General features: G+C 44.1%; 1 protein-coding gene across 2 annotated transcripts in view; it reads right to left on the reverse strand.

Annotated features, from left to right (window-relative positions):
- The window catches only part of DLC1 (DLC1 Rho GTPase activating protein), a 187,478-nt gene that overhangs the window by 66,209 nt on the left and 102,616 nt on the right, over nt 1-18,653 (reverse strand). The gene's annotated exons all lie outside the window — the stretch shown is intronic.

Raw genomic sequence — 18,653 nt, forward strand, 5'->3', positions numbered from 1 at the left:
GGCGGGCGCCACGCGCGCGGCGAAGCCGCCTCGGAGCCGCCCTCCCCGCGGAACGAACGCCGGCGCGACCCGCTCCCTCCGGGTTGGCCTTATGCACGTCCGAACGAGTTCCCCCGACCCGGAAAACCCGCCTGCTTTCCAACGCAGGGAGTCCTCGACTTACAACAGCTCACTGAGTGACCGTTCCAAGGCCCTGGGAAAAGAGAATGGGGACCATTTTTCACACTGTTGCAGCTTCCCCCTACCCCCCCCACAGGCACGTGATTTCCATCGGGCTGCTTAACGACTGACTCGTGTTTATGAGGGTTGCAGTGTCCCCAAGTCATGTGATCCCCTTTTGCCATCGTCTGAGGAGCAAAGTCAATGGGGAAATGGGGTTCGCTTAGCGTCCATGTTACTAATTAAAAAGAACCGCAGTCATTCACTTAACGAAAGTGGGGAGAAAAGTCATAAATCGGGGCAAAGCTCACTTAACAAATTTCTCACTTAGCAACATAGATTTCAGGCTCAGTTGTGGTCGTAAGTTGAGGATTACCTGTACTGGAACCTCACGGTTGACATTCTGTGGCGGAAGCAACATTGGTCCTCTCCGTTGGCCTGACTACAGGAGATTCTCAACTTACAACCATTCCTTTAGTGACCGTTTGAAGTTACAACAGCACTGAGAAAAGTGACATAACCGGTTGTCACACAAACCACCATTGCCGTTCCGCACAGTCATGCAATCAAAGTTTGGGCATTACATGACAGGATCATGTAATCACCATTTGTAAACCTTCCCAGCTGGCCTCTGAGAAGCAAAGTCAAGTTTCACTTACTGGCCGCATGTTTCACTTAACTCTGGCCAATAAGGTTGTAAAATGGGACAACAATCACTTAACATTAATAGACAACAGTCACTTAACAATTGCCTTCGCGTAGCAACAAAAATTTGGGGCTCATAAAGTTGTGGTCATAAACTGAGGACTACTTGGAATTTTTTACACAGGGTTAGCCATAGTTTTTCCTGGGTGAGGTCCCCAAAGCTGTTTTCTCCAGGTACCCCTGCAGGTGCTGGTAGTAACAACTGACTTTGTTGGGAGGGATAGTTAGATGGGGAAAGTTTTGTAGTTTGCAAGTCGGAAATCAGCCTTATCGGATCATGTTTTGGTTTCTTACATTTCGGGTGCTCGCTTCTTACACTTAGTTTATGATTTGGTTTGTTATTCAAATCCAGAATTACTGGATTAAACAGAGATAGTTGTGTCGAGCACCTTTGCATACCGACAAGGCTACGGTTCAATGTTGTCAACACTAGAGACTCCTTTTATCCAGCACCACCCATAGTCATTCACACAGTGACTCATGAACGACAGCGCACACCTGGTGAAGTTTCACCAGCGTCCTTGTAGGACTGGATTTCTCAGCATTAACAACTTGTAATATATGTGTGGACTTCCATCTATTACTTGGATATTAATCTTAAAAGTTTTCTACTCTCTGTGGCTCAGAATAATGGCTGAACTGTGCACAGAAAGTAGCAAAGTTTAAGACTAATATTAAGCAGAATGGAAAGAGACTTTCTTCATCAGCCTGAGTATTGTATTGTATTGTTTCTCAGCCTTAGGAAATTTAACATGTGTGGACTTCAACTCCACCACACATCCCATCACCTGAGCTTCTCCTGAGGGACCAGATTTCTTTCTCATAGGGAGCTGTTTCAAGCTTTGGTTGGTGAGAACAAAGCCTGGCAAATGAGTGCTTGTTCTGTGCCCAGGGATCACTATTTATCATACTCCTAATACATGTTTTATCTGTTCATGATTTTCCCTTCAGTGCAATCCTACTAACAGGTAGCAATGCACATAAACAAACAAAGCTTGGATTGGATTGTCTCAGTGGCCATCTTGCCTTTTATGACCACATTCTGCAGAGTTGTTTGCTTCCTGGTATGTAGTGACAAGCTAGTATGTATGTTGTTAGCAGTGCTTTTTTTCTAAAAAAAAAAAAAGTGCTGGAACTGACACACGTCATACAACCCGCCTTGCCTACCCTACAAGGTTCCATCCAAAAAAGGTGCCGGAACTCCGTTCTGGGCGTTCTATGACAAAAAAAGCCCTGGTTGTTAGTAATATATGTACACAATATGGAGTTACGTAGTTATATGTAGTTATATACATGTAGTCTCGACTTAACGATCACAATTGAGCCCAAAATTCATGTGGCTAACTTGAGACATTTGTTAAGTGAATTTTGCCTCATTTTACAACGTTTCTTGCCATCATTAAGAGAATCACAGCAGTGGTTAAATTAACAACATGGTTGTTAAGTGAATCTGGCTTTTCCCATTGACTTTCCTTACCAGAAGGTGACCCTGGGACATTGCAACCGTTATAATTATGAGTCAGTTACCAAGCATCAAAAGAATATTGATGTTTAGGAACACATTTTCCTTCCAAATCTGGAATAGAATTCAGGCAGAATCTACTAGGAAGCTTAAAATTTTATATAGATCTCTGTAAGTCATATAAAGGTACTTTGGGAACCAGTTCGAGCTGACATATATATATATTCGAGCTGACATATATTCGTTTGACATATATAGCAGCAGAACAGATGTATGTTTCCCCTTGAAATTAATTCCTCAATTTAAGTTTAAAAAATTCATAATCAAAACCAAAACCTAAATGTGGATGATAAAGCAAACCATCATACATCAGGAATCACAAAACACAAAAATAATTATGGTTCTACTACAAAGTCATCCCTTAATACAGAAAAGGACCTCAAAAGAATGAAATATTTTACATGGAATAGTTCGTATTGGTATAGAGGAGCAAGCAATGTTAAGGAGCAATGCTAAAAATCCACACCTTAATTTTTGCAGCATGTCTCACTTCAGATTTTTGTTTTTGGAAAGTTATGTTGTACCCACAGCCCCACCTGCCTTTTTAGGCTGGTATCTAAGACAATTATTTCTGTGCTTCGGAGGTCTATTAAGCATTCCCACATATTTCCACATATTCTTCTAATTCATAGTAGGACTTCTGTAGTGAAGATCTGGGGGCCCTGAATTTGATTCACAAGGAAAACTTTTTGTTTTTGGGTTGTTTAGCTGAATACTTTTAGCATAACTCAACTTTTAGGGATTTGGTGGTGCTAATCTGACATGTAAAGACCAATAAGGCATGTCACCCTGCGCAAGTGAAGCAAATTTTATTCATTCCGACATGCCTTCGTGCTTACATGGATTGTAACCTATTTGCTTAAATAGAGGAAATTGCAGCATCTTTCTCACTGCAATTCTTCAACGGTTGACTTTGCAGTATTAGTCACAGCGTCACTATATTCTTAAAACTGATTTCCCTAACACCATGTAGTATTAGCGATGAGAAAGCACCCTTTGGTGTGATTAACAGTTGGCTCAGAATTTTCAATCTTCTCCAGAAAAAATTTGCTTTATTCTCAACAGGGGCTCTGCTGTTCGTGGTGCTGGCATATATGTACTGAGGGTGCCATTACATGTACAGGACATGATTTTACAGTGCTCCAGTAATTCTAGTTTAAGTCCTTACACAGAAGGTGGTAAATCTAGATCAGTGGTTCTCAACCTGTGGGTCGGGACCCCATTTGGGGTCGAATGACCATTTCACGGGGGTCGCCAAGCAACGCAGTCTGCCATCCCCCCCCCTTTTCCTTAGCTGTGCTACTCCCTTTTATTCTATTGGCTTTTGAAAGCCAATAGAATAGACTCTCTTGAATAGAGTCTAATTCTATTGGCTTTCAAAAGCCAATAGGAATTGTCCAGGCTGTCTCTGCCCTGCTGAGCCCGCCAAAAGTCCCATTCTGCAAACGGTGCTGCACCAGTTGAGTAGTCCTCGACTTACGACCGGTTGAGTAGTCCTCGACTTACGACCGGTTGGGGGTCGCGGCATTAAAAAGGTTGAGAACCACTGATTTAGATGGTATCCTCTGTTTTGTGATCTGCTGCCTGACATACAATAAGACAAGTGAAAACTTTTTAATATGGTTACTAGATCTGAGCTGCAATAATCTGCATCTCTAGTAGATAGCAGCAAAAAAAGGGGGGGGGGAAAACTCTATTGGCGGCTGGCACCTAGTAGTTGTCCAGGTTTTTCTATCTGGATTTGGTAGTTGCCAATTTTCATTAGTCCTAAAAGCAAAACAACGAAGAAGCAAGATAGCAAAAAAGTATTAATGGTTTTAAATTTTGATGTTGGAGAAGTTTCTTGAGAATACCATGGGCAGCCAAGAAAACAAACAAGTGGATCCTCACCCAATTCAACACTCGGGCAGAGCTGACCAAACTTAAATTATCCTACTTTGGATACATTATGTACAAATTTATCTCCCTGGAGAAGTCTCTAATAGTGTGAAAAGTCAGAAGGGAATGGAAGAAGAGAGAACAACCAGTATCAAGGTGGAAGACTCGGTCACAGTGGCAATGAGTTTGCCATTGGAAAACCTAGTAAGGGAGAGATCCTTATAGAGAAAATTTCAACTGTGAAGAGTTGATGGCACATAATCAAAAGTGGAGCAAAGCAAAGTGAATAAACTGTTAATGTCTTTTGTATTTTTATTCTTTATGTCAGGCCATGTATAAGAAATATATGGTAAAGCTGAGCATCAGAGGTGGACAGATTCATACACTCACCCATGTAATTGTGAACATATAGTTTATTACAGGGATAGTCAACCTTGGCTCTTTTATGACTTGTGGACTTCAATTTCCAGAATTCCTGAGCCAGCTTAGCTTAGCTTAGTTTAGCTGGCTCAGGAATTCTGGGAATTGAAGTCCACGAGTCATAAAAGAACAAGGTTGACTACCCCTGGTTTATTACCTATAAGTGGTTGGAATAATCTGGAGTCTTTTCAGTCTTAGTATCTACTCTTAATACCCATCTATAGTTGAGACTCACTTCTAACTCTGGGCACATTATTTGGAAACCTAATAGCAGTGTTCCAATATCTCAGGGGCTGCCCCCAAGAAGAGGAAGTCAAGCTATTCTCCAAAGCGCCTGAAGGCAGGACAAGAAGCAACGGATGGAAACTAATCAAGGAGAGAAGCAACCTAGAACTAAGGAGAAATTTTCCTGACAGTTAGAACAATTAATCAGTGGAACAACCTGCCTCCAGAAGCTGTGAATGCTCCAACACTGGAAGTTTTTAAGAAAAGACTGGACAGCCATTTGTCTGAAATGGTACAGGGTTTCCTGCATGAGCAGGGGGTTGGACTAGATGACCTCCAAGGTCTCTTCCAACTTTATGATGATGATTATGATGATGTGTGACAGAACGTACGAGTTAACATTGCACAGATTGAATACTACAGTTAAAATGCTTATTTCTTATCAGAAGTATTTGTGCATCACTTTTATTGCCTGATGTACAGCTATTCAATTAGTAAATCATAGGAAGCTTTCTCTGTTATGGATTCTCAAATCACTTCTCTCTCTTTCAGCAATCTGGTTCATGCCAAATATACAGCCTCCCACTGCCCACACGCCAGACGAACAAAGTAGGAAACCCCAATTTAGTTGGTCAGACTTTATCACTTACTCATTTGTAGCTCTTTCATCTTTCTCACATCTGTCCATCCTAAAATTTTCTCCAGGGAAAAATCTCTTTTCTACCTGTATTTTATAAGCAATGAGGTTATATTCTGTTAATAAACAATATAATATAAGTTTTTCCTCCCAATTTTTAAAATTATGGTTGAAAAACTGGTAGACTTCCAAATGTTGCTCCTTAGCTGTCTGCCACCAGATTAGTCAAACTGCTATTGGCAGTTGAAATTCAATGCAGGTAGTCCTCGACTTACAACAGTTTGCTTAGTGACCATTTGAAGTTACAATGGCACTGAAATAATTGACTTATGACTATTTTTCACTCTTATGATCTTTGCAGTATCCTCAGGGTCATGTGACTTACATTCTGATGCTTGACAACTCACATTTAGGAGGGTTGCAGTGTCCTGGGGTCACATGATCCCCTTTTATCAAGGAGAAAGCCAAATTCACTTCACAGCCGTGTTACTAATTTAACAACCGCACTGATTCACTTAACAAGAAAACTCGTAAAAATGGGGCAAAACTCACTTGACAAATTTCTCACTTAGCAACATAAATTTTGGGCTCAATTGTGGTCCTAGGTTGAAGACTACCTGTACCCTGTCCTCATTGCTACAGCCTTGCTTTGTAAGTTGGAGGAAGAGATTCTTCTTAAGATACATGCTAAGTTTTCCCTCTTTATGCATTTTGGCTTGATTTGAAAAATGCATTATTGTGCAGTCTGAATAAGTCCTTTTCTGACAGAAAGCAGACCTCGCCACATCTGGATTGGCAGGTTTACATTATTATTCCTGGAAATCCCTGGAAGTTCCAGTTCATTAATTTGCTTTAATAGATAACAAGAGAATGGAACCCAAAGCTTGTCTTTTCATGGATTATTGATTCTGCCAATTATCTTTGTCAATTTTTTAACGGTTTAGCTAATATATTTGCCTGCCTTTGACAGTTACTCAGCATAGTCTAAATTTAGGATTTAGCTGACCCATGGGAGAAAAAAGTTCCTAGGGGTCGGTCTAGGTAGTGTCCTAACCTAATATTTGCTGTGCTGTCTTAATTCATAATGGGAGATGTTGGGTACTAGAGCTGACGGCATTATATTTCAGCAGAACAGCAAGGTGTGTTTTTTGTTTTTTGAGTCAATGTGTCCTCGTGAGCCGTTTCAGAAGTTTTCTTGGGAAGATTTTCAGAAGCGGTTTATCGGTGCCTGTTTCGTAGCGCTGAGACACAGGGACTAGCTCAAGGTCACCCAGTTGGGTTTGTGTGGGACTAGAATTCACAGTCTCCTGGTTTCCAGCCTGAGGCCTTAAGACAGTGGTTCTCAACCTTTTTAATGCCGCGACCCCCAACTGGTCGTAAGTCGAGGACTACTCAACCGATCGTAAGTCGAGGACTACTCAACTGGTACAGCACTGTTTGCAGAATGGGACTTTTGGCGGGCTCAGCAGGGCAGAGACAGCCTGGACAATTCCTATTGGCTTTTGAAAGCCAATAGAATTAGACTCTATTCAAGAGAGTCTATTCTATTGGCTTTCAAAAGCCAATAGAATAAAAGGGAGTAGCACAGCTAAGGAAAAGGGGAAAAAAATGGCGGACTGTGTTTGGCAACCCCCGTGAAATGGTCGTTTGACCCCAGATGGGGTCCCGACCCACAGGTTGAGAACCACTGCCTTAAGACTACACCAGGGGTTGGCAACCTTGGCTCTTTTATGACTCATGGACTTCAACTCCCAGAATTCCTGAGCCAGCCGTGCTGAGGAGAAATGGAGGTTTCCAAGCTGAGCCATGCTGGCTCAGGAATTCTGGGAGTTGAAGTCCACGCGTCATAAAAGAGCCAAGGTTGTCTATTCCTGGACTACACCAAAGTGGCTTTCAGAGAGGCAAGTTATAGTAGTTAACTATATTAACTGCAGTTTGGTGTGAGACCAAATAAAGGGTACAACTCTCTCTTAACGGGTTCATCTTAGGTTCATGTGGCTATTTTTGAAGCAGAGATGAATCCAAATTTGAGGAGAAATTCATGTATAAATCAATTCACTGAAAGTGCAAACAAATACTGCTGTAGCCAGTGACACATCTTCCGCTGGTCATTTTTTAAAATTTTGTTTTAATTTCTTATAATGATGATGATGATGATGATGATGATAATAATAATAATAATAATAAAGTTGGAAGGGATCTTGGAGGTCATCTAGTCCAACCCCCTGCTCAGGCAGGAAACCCTATACCATTTCAGACAAATGGCTGTCCAGTCTCTTCTTAAAAACTTCCAGTGTTGGAGCATTCACCACTTCTGGAGGCAGGTTGTTCCACTGGTTAATTGTTTTGTCAGAAAATTTCTCCTTAGTTCTAGGTTGCTTCTTTCTTTGTTTAGTTACCATCCGTTGCTTCTTGTCCTGCCTTCAGGTGCTTTGGAAAATAGCTTGACTCCCTCTTCTTTGTGGCACCCCCTGAAATATTGGAACACTGCTATCATGTCCCCCTCGTCCTTCTCTTCATTAAACTAGACATACCCAATTCCAGCAACCGTTCCTTATAGGTTTTAGCCTCCAGTCCCCTAATCATCTTTGTTGTTCTTCTCTGTACTCTTTCTAGAGTCTCAACATCTTTTTTATATCGTGTTGACCAAAACTGGATGCAGTATTCCAAGTGTGGCCTTACCAAGGCATTGTAAAGTGGCATTAACACTTCACATGATCTTGATTCTATCCCTCTATTAATGCAGCCTAGCACTGTGTTGGCTTTTTTGGCAGCTGCAGCACATGGCTGGCTCATATTTAAATGATTGTCCACTTGCAATGTCACATGATGTTTGGTGACCTCTTGGGACTTTTTCCCCTAATGCCAGCAATGGGGTGAGTGTGGTTTCGGCGTGACGCATCTGGCCCGTGGGCCAGCAGTTTGACATGCCTGACCTATACTATACCTGTGCATCTGGTTTTTCTTGTCTAAATGTAGAACCTTACTTTTTTCACCATTGAATTTCATTTTGTTAAATACCACCCAATGTTCAAGTCTGTCAAGATCCTTCTGTATCTTAAGCCTGTCTTCTGGAGTGTTGGCTATTCCTGCCAGCTTGTTGTCCTCTGCAAATTTGATGAGTTCCTCATCTATCCCCTCATCCAAATCATTGATGAAGATGTTGAAGAGCACTGGGCCCAGAACAGAGCCCTGGGGCACCTCACTACACATTTCCCTCCATGTATGTGCAGTTCCATTGAGGACCACATGCTGAGTATGGCCGGTCAGCCAGCTACGAATCCATCTGATGGTGATGTTGTCTAATCCACATTTTTCTATCTTATCAAGTAGTAGGTTGTAGTCTACTTTATCAAATGCCTTACTGAAGTCTAAGTAAATTATATCCACAGCATTCCTCTGGTCTACTAATTTTGTCACCTGGTCAAAAAACACAATAAGATTTGTCTGGCATGATCTGTTTTTGACAAACCCATGTTGGGTTTAGATTACTTAAGATTACTTAATTGCCCTTTGGGAAACCTCAAAGGGATATTTTGCTTCACTTCACTTCTGGACACTGCCATAAAGATGCCATTCCATATTGGAGTGGGCTCTTTGCTTTACCTCTTCATGGGTCTTCTTATGGATGCACCAAAGCAATTCCCATTCAAGTAAAGTGGCCTGGCAGAGAGAAGCATTCCTTATCCGTTCCTCAGCTAGAAGTGTTGAGGTGGAGTGTCTCAATTTTCTGTGCTGTTGAGTGACTTTGCTCCAACAATTTAAATTTAGGAGGCTCTCTGAGGTAACGTAGATCTCATACCTTGCACCACGGAATACTTTGTAGGCTAGCTTTGTGATATTGTGATACTTTAGGCTGTTTTAGAGTGCATCGATTGTTTCCTTTAGGTTTTGTTTTGCATGGGAAGTAAACATGCAGCACATACACAACTGAAACTTAAGTTTCTTTTGATTAAGTTGTGTGATCTCCATCTCAGCAGGGTTACAGTTCTTTATTTCTTCCATATTATCTCTGTTCTTGGAGAGATCTAGCCTGCCTTGTGTGTAGCTCTGGCATAAAACCACAGCAAATCTCAAAAGTCACAAAAACTTTCATTTTGGATTACAAAAAAAACAAATACCCCCCCCCATCTTTCAAGAAGTTGTCTCTTTAAAACGAGAATGTTTTAAAAATCACAACAGCAATAGCAGCAATGTTGCCTTTGTTCTGAGTGTGAACAGTGTTATGAATCAAGACACTTTTTCTTTTGTATTCGGGGATTTTAATATTATTAAGTGGGAGTCACAGGCTGGCCCGTGAAAAAACGTTAATGGTCATGCACTGATTTGTGGGTCATGCCCATTGACAAAAGGAGAATCCCTTCAAAGCAGAGTGTTTAATGGAATCACGAGAGTTCAAGAAAGATGGCAGAGTATTTATGAAAATGCCCTTTAGGCACATTTATTCCCTTCGAGGTACATTGTGTTTTCAGTAGCACTTGCGGGATGGAAAATTGATAATAAGGACTGCATTGTTTCCTCTTTTCCCTTTAGGGCCCAAGTTCACCCCCCCCCAGTGCTAAATGCATGCTTTTAATCAGTACCTCTTTTAAACACAGGCTTCAGAGAGGTAGCAATTGGTAACAGATCTTATGATTCTCTTTGTGAAAGATATTAGTCCATTTCCACAAAAAATAGTATAAATATCTTCCACGTACAACGTTTGTTAGATTACAAGATGTCTCATGAGATATCAGGCGTGAGGGTGTGTTGTTTGGTTTGGTTAGGCTGTGTCTTTGCAGATGAATAGTGTGGTTGAAATACTCAGAATTTCTCTTTCTTAATTGTTCTCAATAATTGATCTCAATCATCCATTTGATAATACAAACGCAAGTGTGGGAGACAAGTAGTAAAACTTTATACAGAAGCAAGTAGTAGTTTTTGCTTCAAAAATGTAGCACTGGTAGTGGTGATTATTTGCATCACATTATATTTTTCTTCCAGGAGCTCAAAACATTTCTTCTATGTTCTCTTCCCTCCATCAGATCCTTCTCTTCTATGTTCCTTCATCTCTTCTATGATCCTTCATCTCTTCTATGATCCTTCATCTCTTCTATGTTCCTTTCCCTCCATCTGATCCTCATAGCAATTATAAAGCCTTAATAAGGCCATACCTGGAATACTGCATCCAGTTTTGATCACCACATTACAAAAAAGTTGTTGAAACTTTGGAAAAAGTGCACAAAAGAGCAATTAAGATGATTAAAGGCTTGGAGACTAAAACATATGAAGAATGGTTGCGGGACTTGGATATGGCAAGTCAAGAGAAAAAAAAAAGCACTAGGGGTGACATGATAGCAGCATTCCAGTATTTGAGGGGCTTCCACAAAGAAGCGGGGGTCAACTTATTTTCCAAAGCACCAGAGGGCAGGACAAGAAACGATGGATGGAAACTGTTGAGTCCGTGGCGGGAAAACAGACACGAGAAGCAGCTGGAGTTCTCAGTTTCATTTATTCAGCGTTCAGCTTACAGGAAGATGGCTTCAGCCTCGCCCAAACGCCTCGCAGCCTCTTATATAGGCAACTCCCGGGTAAATGGGTTACTTTTCCCGCGCCAGCACCCGCGCATGCGCACGGCGCTGGCGACAGCCTGTCTGGTCCCGGGCAGCATTGCACCTGCCCGGGACTGCCTGCAAACGCCCGAGCCGTTTGCAAAGGCTCGGGACATAACACCCCTTTCCCCCAGGCTAAAACTACTACCAACATACAACATTTATTTTATACGACATTTTGCTCCCCAATGTTCCCACTGTTTACTGGCTTTTGCTTTGCCAGCAATGTTATGTAGTCTTCTAGGTACTTGGGAGATTTCTTTGCTCTCTGTGACCTTCTTAGCTCTGGATTACTGGCATAAGTCCCCTGACTGGAGGGAGGCGTGAGCCTGTTCTCTCTATTGTGCCCTGGTGTCTTCCAAGGACTGTGCCCCGATGCCTGGCCTGCTTGCTTGCCCACCGGGCTCGTCAGGCCAGGGCTTCTGTTACTTTGTGACCTGGTTGACCTACCTAGCTGTAGACCCTCAGGCCCCTTGAAGTGATAGCCGCTGCTGGGCGTCTCTGTAGAACCTCCTAGGTCAGTCCAAGACCTGTCAGGAGGCTGTCCATTCCCTGAACCCCCTTCTGTGTTCGGGCTCGTGTGGGTTTCTGTACTTTCCCAAAACTCAGGTGTTCCCTGATTTGTGCTAGGGTTGTTGTAGTCGGGACTTGGTTCCTCGACTAACTCTGTGTATGTTTGACCCCCTGTAGGATTTGGGGTAAGGTCAGGCCAACCTTGGGAATTGTGTGCCAGCTCTCTTGCGGGGAATGATTTGTTGGGATGCCCCCGGGTATCCTCCATTGCTGGAGTGCTGTGTGATGTGTGTGAAAAGTGAGTATGCCCCCGGGGTGACTCCCTGGCTGGAGTAGGCGTGAGTGCCTGTTGTGTGGGTAAGCTCCATGACTTCCTTTTCGGAGCAATTGCAGAACCTTGGGATGGGCCGTTTGTGGCTCCCTCAGTGGAGATGGGCAGTAGCTCTTGCCCTTCCCTTTGCTCCAAAGGGTCCCCCTCCCCCCCTGGAAAAGACCCAGGAGTCTCATCAGAAAAGTCTCGCCTAGAGCGAAGTTGGTCGATGTGCCGCCGCAGGACACGACCGTTGTCCAGGGCAACCTCGTAGGAGAGAGGACCTGTGATCCTGGACACAGAAGCGGGGACCCATGTATGACCAGGCCCGTAATTGCGAGCCCAAACCGGGGCACCCACAAGTAGTTGTCTAGGTGCCCTAGGATGTGAGGTAGATGAAGGCAGTCTGTCCGGATGCAACCGGTCAAGTCTAGTAGTAAGTTGGCGCCCCCAACGAAGTTCAGCTGGACTTCTCCCTGTAGAAGTGGACGGTGTGGTGCGATAAGAAAGGAGAAAGTCAGCCAACCTGTGATGCCAGTCCCCGTAGGTGAGTCTCTTCAAGGCGTCCTTTGCGATGCGCACCATACGTTCAGCCATACCGTTGGTGGACGGGTGAAAAGGTGCAGATGTGGCATGACGAATCAGGTTTGCCTGTAAGAAAGCTTGGAATTCGGAGGAGGTGAATTGAGGGCCGTTGTCGGACACAATGACATCTGGCAGCCCGTGTGCAGCAAAAATCCCCCTCAGTACCTGAATAGTCTTTGCAGTGGTGGTGGATGAGACAGGCACAACCTCAAGCCATTTTGAATGGCTGTCAACAAGGACCAAGAAGAACTGGCCCTGAAAGGGCCCAGCGTAGTCAATGTGCACCCTAGACCATGGGGACTGTGTTTCCTCCCATCTATGCACAGGAGCTTGGGGCATCTCTGGGCGAGATCGTTGGCACAGGTGGCATGCGTGTACCTTAGCCTCAAGATCTTTATCTAAACCAGGCCACCACAAGTGGCTTCGTGCAAGAGCCTTCATACGAACAATGCCAGGATGACCCTCGTGGAGGGATTCTAAGACCCTAGTCCTCATTGAGGTGGGAATGACAACTCTGTTTCCCCAAAGCAGACAACCCTGAGAAAGGGACAGTTCGTTCCTTTTGGACCAGAAACTCTGAAACTCAGGACTAGGGCAGTGCTCAGGCCACCCGGACAGGACCCAGGAGCGGACACGTGAAAGTGTGTGATCTGTACCTGTTTCAGCGGTAACATCCCTGGCACTAAGAGGGAGCTCGGGCAAGGCTTGGATTGATAGAATGTTGACAGCTGGCGCGGGGTCAGCTTCTACTACTGGCAGAGGCAATCTACTGAGGCCATCAGCATGGCCCATTTCTTTCCCAGGCTTGTGGAGTAATGAAAAATCATATGCAGACAAGAAAATAGACCACCTAAGCATTCTAGGGGAAATGATGTGGGGAGTCTGCTTACGTGTGGTAAACAGTCCCAGCAGAGGCTTATGGTCAGTGAAGACCGTGAAATGCCTGCCATATAGAAAATCGTGGAATTTTTTAATTCCAGCAACAACAGCCAGAGCCTCCCTGTCTATCTGAGCGTAGTTGCGCTCGGCAGAAGACAGTGTTCTGGAGTAGTATGCAATAGGAACCTGAGTTCCATCAGACCTGAGGTGACTCAGGACAGCTCCAACCCCGTAGGGGGACGCATCACAAGCGATGCACACAGGGAGAGACTCGTTGAAATGTGCAAGAACACTGTTAGAAGTGAGCAAGGCCTTGACTTCTTTAAAGCAAGCCTCATGCGCTTGTGACCACAGCCACACAGCCTGTTTGTCTAGTAGCCTGTGAAGAGGCTCAGCTACACTAGCTTTATGTGGAAGAAAAGAATTGTAGAAATTCAGGAGGCCTAGGAAGGCCTGAAGTTCGGCCTTAGACTTTGGCCTGGGTGCTTCTAAAATAGCAGTTAGTTTGGATTCAGCAGGATGAATCCCAGCAGCATCAATTTTGAATCCCAGAAATTCAGTAGAAGGCACCCCAATCTGGCATTTGTCTTTTCTGAGCTTGAGGCCTGATTTCCTGAATCTTAACAGGACAGCCCTAAGCCTTTCAGCTAGAATGTGTGTGGAGTCTCCTGCAATCAAGACATCGTCAAAGTAGGGGCAGACCCCTGGTATACCTCGTAGTGTGTTTTCCATTACGCTTTGGAAAATCCCAGGAGCGACATTTACTCCAAACTGTAGCCTTTTTACTTTAAAGGCTCCCCTGTGGGTCACAATGGTCTGAGCTATGGCAGCATCATCATCAACAGGCAGCTGTTGATATGCTTGAGCTAGGTCAAGCTTTGCAAAAACACGCCCCCCCTTGAGAGAGGCCAGGATGTGACTGACCACAGGAACAGGATAGGCATGTTGCTGCAATGCCTTATTGAGTGTGCATTTGTAATCAGCACAAATGCGAATGTCCCCATTTGCCTTTAGAGGCGTGACAATGGGGGTCTCCCACGGGCTGGAATCAACAGGTTCTAGGATTCCCTGTTGGATTAGTTTGTCTAGTTCAGTGTCAATCTTACTTTTTAAAGCAAAAGGGACCCTTCTTGCTTTAATCCTAATGGGAGTGACAGTGGGGTCTAGCTTTAAGGACACAGGTGGTCCTTTGAATGTGCCCAGCTGGGGGCTGAAAACATCTGCAAATTCTTTGCAGACTTCCTGTAGGTCGAGTGTTTGTAAGCTGTTGAGTCCTGTGACGTGTATCCCCAGGGCCTCAAACCAATCGAGTCCTATGAGACTCGTTCGTTCACCCCCTACTACTAATAAGTCTAGTGGACCTTCAAAACTCTTGTATTGCACGTTAAGGGTGGCCTCCCCCTTAACACACACTCTTGAGTTCTGAAAATCTGTTAATACAATATCAGAAGGCCTTAACTTGGCCTTAGACCCACTTCTGGAACAAATCTTCCTAAATGTATGCAATGAAATGATGGACAGGGCAGACCCTGTGTCTAGTTCCATAGATAATGGAACCCCTTGTAGCTTCACGTTGAGTGACAGCTTTTTCTTCATGGGCTTGTGTGTGCCTGTTCTACAGATGCTTCTTCGCGAAGCGCAAAAACCTACCCTATTCTGGCTGGGGAATCTGGTACCCTTCAGGCGTTCTTCTTGGGGTTGTGCCTTTCGTCGGCCCAGGCACACAGCTGCAATGTGCCCTAGTTTACCGCATGCCCGGCAGGTAGCGGAGCGGAACTTGCAGTCGGTTCTCCTGTGGCGACCTCCACAGCCGATGCACTTGAGCGGAGCCGAAGAGCTTCCCTTCTGGTTCTCTTCCTTCGCGGGGTGTAGACGGTCGACTTCCTCGTCCGGATCCTCCTCGGAGTTTCGTCGGACGTCTTCCTGGTGCACGGACGCACCCTCTGCACTGCTTCTGATCGGCCGCATGTTTTGACGGCGCCGCCTGCTGCTTCTTCTGCGGTGACTTCCCTTAAGGCGTCTTGGAAGGATAATTCTTCCTTAGCGAAAAGTCTTTGTTGTAGCTTGCGATGCCTTAACCCGCACACGAATCGGTCCCTCAGTCGTTCCTCGAGGTCCTTGAACTCGCAGGGCCTGGCGGCCTTCCGTAACGCGGCGATGTATTCCTTGGCTGACTCACCGGACCGTTGATCCCTCTGTTCGAAGATGTGGCGCCATGAGATAACGGACACCTTGGGGTTGAAGTGCTCCTTCAGCAGCTTCTTCAGGTCTGCGTAGCTTACAGACTCTACTGGGACAGGTGCTGCAAGGTTTTCTGCGATTTCGAAGGCGTCTTGGCCGCAAACGCAAAGCAGGGTGGCCGCCTTCAAGCTATCTTCCCTCACTTGGTTTGCCTTGAAGTAGTTCTCCATTCTGGATACGTAGGACTCCCACCGCTCTGGATGTGAGACGTCGAATTCCGAAAGCCTTCCGATTTTCGCCATCTTCGGATCTTCAGGAGACGGGTCTATCAGCCAGCCTACCCCCGAATGCGCACCGGATTGGCGGGCAGCTGCCGAGTCGACGCCGTTCCTCTTCCGCCGCTCAGGACTCCTTGGGTAAGCTTACACTTCTTCCTTTCCAGGTAGTGCAAGGCATCCCACCTTCGTTGCCAGTGTTGAGTCCGTGGCGGGAAAACAGACACGAGAAGCAGCTGGAGTTCTCAGTTTCATTTATTCAGCGTTCAGCTTACAGGAAGATGGCTTCAGCCTCGCCCAAACGCCTCGCAGCCTCTTATATAGGCAACTCCCGGGTAAATGGGTTACTTTTCCCGCGCCAGCACCCGCGCATGCGCACGGCGCTGGCGACAGTCTGTCTGGTCCCGGGCAGCTTTGCACCTGCCCGGGACTGCCTGCAAACGCCCGAGCCGTTTGCAAAGGCTCGGGACATAACAGAAACTAATGAAGGAGAGAAGCAACCTGGAATCAAGGAGAAGCTTCCTAACAGTGAGAACAATTAACCAGTGAAAAAGGGAAAAGATACTGATACAAATACAGCGATGAAGAGAGTTTTGAAAATTGACATTCAGATGAAAACTGGATTTTTTCTTATTAGGACTTATGGACACTCAATTAGAAAAGGCTCTTGGATGATTGGTTTTCTATATATAACTGCACCAAAGTCATTATATGCATAAACATAGAAAACTACAGAAACACTAATGGAGGAATGAAGTGTGAAGTGTGAAGATGACCAAGTTTGCAGAAATGGCTAAACTGAGGAGAGAACTACAATTATTTTTAAATCACTGTGGAGAATGAATGGATCCTCCCTTATCAATTGTGCATATTGTGCAAATACTACAGTGACTATTTTTCATTTAAATGTTACTGAGATAGGAGATTAGTCCATCTCTTTCAAAGTGTCTTTTTTATCTTGAAGACAATCAGAAAAATAACTTTTTCAATGAAAAAGAAATTTTCTTATAGAAGATTAGCAGATAGCAATTTTGCTCCTTGCAAGAAAACTTCTGGTTTTGCATGGTAGCAACCGGTCACGGGCTTGTGGATTCTCCGCACCCCCGCGGCTAATTTTGCCCTGCCAGCGGTCCCTAAATGGGTCTAAGTCGCCCCAGAGAGGCAGTGAAGAAAGAAGGGTGCCCCAGCGATTCTGGAACAATGGCAGTCATTCTGTTCGATTTGGGGAAAGCCTTCTAGCCTGATAGAAGAAAGGCTGGCTGTACTTCATCGACCAGCCCAAGCTACTTGCAACCGAAGTCCAAAAGTACTTACCAGCACAACTGTGAACAGCATGCTTGAAACTGGGTGAGGAATTTGATCTTCTTTTTTCTATTCTATATTTAATTTCCTGAAAAAGATCCCCAAGAAGCAAAATTCCTCTGAAAGGGAAGGAGGGGGATTTCTGTCCCATCCTTATACTAACGGAAGCGGTGAATTAATCTTTTTATAAAGGATCAAAACATATGGAAGTGAAATAAATATAAAACTTAAATCTGGATAAATCTAAAATTGTTGAATGGATAAGATTCTCATTCTAAAGATAATCGTTCATTTTCGAAATTGAAAAACAAATAGATGCTGACACCTAGTGATGGATGATGACTATGACAGCTATGACTTTAATATAATACTTGACAAAACCTGGGAAAAGCTAATCTGTGTTTGTGATTTTCAAAGCTTTAACAGCAAAGAACATCTGTGGAAAAAAAAGACAATAATCTGGGCTGTAGACAAAGAATTATAAATTTCAGGGGAAAAAAATCTTTTGTTGAACTGTTTGGATTACAAATATCTATTTAATTGGGACTCTAAAGCTATTTGCAGAAGAAAGAAAAGAAGAGAAAAACTCAAATTTGGGCCATCATGGATCAGAGTCATGTAGAAAGAACATATCAAGAAAACATAAATACTCCACAGGAGGAGATATATAGTATACTGCAACTAATTCAAACAACAATAATTTTAAACCACAAAGAAATCCAAAATTAATAATAATAATAATAATAATAAGCACCTGCAACATAACACCCCAGACTTAACAATTGTCAATAAGAAAGCCAAAAAATCTGGATAGTGGACGTGGCAGTGCCTGGAGACAGCAGAATAGATGAGAAAGAACTGGAGAAGATAACAAAATACAAAGACCTACAAATAGAAATAGAAAAACTGTGGCAAAAGCAAGCATGGGTAGTACCAATAGTCATAGGCTCCTTGGGTGCAATCCCAAAACAACTGGAGCACCACTTGAACACCATTGGCATTGACAAATTCGCTATTAGTCAATTGCAAAAGGCGGCCTTACTAGGAACTGCTTCCATCCTGCGACGATATCTGTAATACCATCAAACATCCACATCTGCCTATCCCAGGTCCTGGGTAAGGACTCGATAGGTAGACAAAATGCCAAATCCAGTCTGAACATCTGGCTGACTGTGCGATGATCCATAAATAATAATAAAGTTGGAAGGGACCTTGGAGGTCATCTAGTCCAACCCCGTGCTCAGGCAGGAAACCCTATACCATTTCAGACAAATGGCTGTCTAGTCTCTTCTTAAAAACTTCCAGTGTTGGAGCATTCACCGCTTCTGGAGGCAGGTTGTTCCACTGGTTAATTGTTCTAACTGTCAGGAAGTTTCTCCTTAGTTCTAGGTTGCTTCTCTCCTTGATCAGCTTCCATCCGTTGCTTCTTGTCCTGCCCTCAGGCACCTTGGAGAATAGCTTGACTCCCTCT

Source organism: Crotalus tigris, unplaced genomic scaffold (genome assembly GCF_016545835.1).
Source record: "Crotalus tigris isolate CLP2741 ecotype Arizona unplaced genomic scaffold, ASM1654583v1 scf7180000019936.317499, whole genome shotgun sequence".
In the NCBI taxonomy this organism is placed as follows: domain Eukaryota; kingdom Metazoa; phylum Chordata; class Lepidosauria; order Squamata; family Viperidae; genus Crotalus; species Crotalus tigris.